This window comes from Chanodichthys erythropterus, chromosome 15 (genome assembly GCF_024489055.1).
Source record: "Chanodichthys erythropterus isolate Z2021 chromosome 15, ASM2448905v1, whole genome shotgun sequence".
Lineage (NCBI taxonomy): Eukaryota > Metazoa > Chordata > Actinopteri > Cypriniformes > Xenocyprididae > Chanodichthys > Chanodichthys erythropterus.
In genome coordinates, this window is record NC_090235.1 from 1,347,930 (window position 1) to 1,350,554 (window position 2,625).

Sequence of the window (2,625 nt, forward strand, 5' to 3'; positions counted from 1 at the left end):
CAAACAGAATGCAAAAATTGAATTTTAATTAGGCCTAAAAAAGATTTTGATCCTGTGAAATACTTGTACTTCTAATCGGTTATACTTTAAACGTTGCAGTTCAGAGACACAAAATAAGAATAAAAGAATAAAAAAGAAATAGAATATTTCTTTTTATTTATTTTTAACGAATAACGAATATTAAAATGTACAAAGATGTTTTTCCAAATCAATGCATTTTTAAATGCACTTCGAAGACAGTTTTCTAAATCAGTCAAAAACAAACTAAAATCTTCTAGTCTGCTTAGTATTTCTATATTTTGAAATACTAATTTTCATAAGAATTGTGATCATTTTCAGCGGTCCATAGAATGATTTTTGAGATTTACTATTCTTGCAAGCTGATGAAAAGGCAAAAGCAATACTTATTGGCTGTCTAATGCTTGCGGAGTAATCATGTGACTTCATGGGCCCAATGCCAGTGAAGTGGTATTTAATATGAACTCTGGCTATAATGGGATTGTATATCACTCTGGCTCGTAAAAACGACAGCAAGGATTCCTGCTCAACAACTCTGCAAGATGAAAAAGTATATGAATTAGAATGAAATTGGAATGTTAGTCACAGGCACATGCAGCGCGCACTCACTCTTCTTCTTCAGCACTGGCCAGAAATGTTGCTTTTATGTAAAACAAACTATCGTCTTCAGGAGGCAATGACTGTTTCTTAAATGTTACTTAGTCTACACATGACATGGTCAAGCTCATCGGGGATTTAGAAAGGACTTGGACATCTCTCCCAAATTCATATAACATGCACGGGCAGGACCTGTCGGATGTGTATCTTCAAATGAGAACGCAAGGTATGACTTTTTGTTTGAGACAGCTTGTATAGTCGTGTGTATCTTTTATTATTGTGTCAGAGGTTACAGAGTCGTGTCCTGTAACTGCATCCATTAAGCGGCCGATGCAGCTGTTCATTCATGTGTGAAGTCGTAAAGGTTTTAATGTCTTGCATGGCTCTGTGGTAATAAATTAATTACTCAGTCCGTCTTAATTTAGAGGATCCCCTATGCGTATCTAGTTGCATAATTGATTTCTCTCTTTGTGTCTGCTTTTAATATTTATAGCATAGGCTATATTCTGTTAAAAAACATGGATTCTATTTTCGATGTTATTGTGGCTTATAGTCTATACTGCAAAAGAGAGCTACATTATAATCTCTAACACATTATAAACTACTGACCAGGATCTGCTACTCACAGCTTACAGGCATATAAACTTTTACACTGTATGCCTACCGTAATTAATCTATTGATACAAAACCAAGGATAATTTTAATTAGCCAGGACCGATGATAACGCCCTATAGGCTACGCAAGAATAAAATGTAGTGTAGGGCCGATGGCACTCTTTGGCGTAATCGTGCAGTTTAAAAAGAATTGCATAAACCTATCTTTATATTTCGATCATTTGTTGTCATGTATTGACAAGGTGACAACATGATGTCAACTGTTGGTCTGCGGTATTTTAAGTCTTAGACTCAGAAAGGGACACCAAATGTGAAAACTCGTATGCAGCTATATTTGCGCATATCCTATTAGATGCTATGGTTTAAACATGTTCAGGTAGTTAGTCACATAGGCGCGAGTCAAATGGCCACAACGAGCCTTTATTGCCATTGACATCAATATGAAATGTCTAAAATCTGGCAACATAAAGGCTAAACTTAACATTTACAATGATAATGTAGACACAAAATACACTGATCGTATATCGAGACAGATTTTCCACTAAATAATACAAAATCTTCTCACATTTTCTCTTGTAACCCTATACACTAGGCCTATATTGAATTACTGTATGCCTGAATTAAAGTAAAACATATTGTGTAATTATTGTGGACCTATCTGTTTTCTCTGATTAAAAACAACAACATCTGAATAGATTAGTTGTCCTCCACAATATTTGGATAATCAAAAATCCTTATGTTTCCGTTATATGCTTTCAATATTTTTTTTTTACTTCTATTTTATTTTAATAAATCTGTCTATAGGGTTAAATTAATAGCATTATTACAATTTCAGCAATTTATGAAAAAAGTTGTTGTAATTGTTTATAATATTTCACTGTAATGCGGATAAGAGTTACTTTTCCTGTGAGCTCCTCCTCTCTGTAAAATGGCGCCTGGCTGAAAACTGCTCTACCAGCCCCCACCTCTGTCCTCTTCCCTAGGGAAGCTATAAATCTGTTGTTGTTTATGAAAATTTACTACTTTGCCGTACAACTTTATGAGCTGCCGCCAGCTCCTATTGGCTACCAGTTGGTCACGTGTCTTAAGGCCACATGAACGTTAACTTTTATGTGTATGCATCCCTACCCAAAATAGAGCAGCATTCTTCTTCTGACCTTGCTTTGTCTAGGATTCTTTTACCTCCGCTTTTCCACATAATTTCGTAGTTGTTAATTTCTTGTCTTTCAATTTTGAGGTAATATTCTACATTCGCTGCCATCGAAGTGGGCATTGACTGACAGAAAAGAGAAAACTGCCCATCCTGTTTGGCACACTGTGACATGATAGAGAAGCTTTCTGAAGATCTGAGAAGTATTTTTCATCAGCTTTTGTTTCTTGCCTTCGTGGATCAACA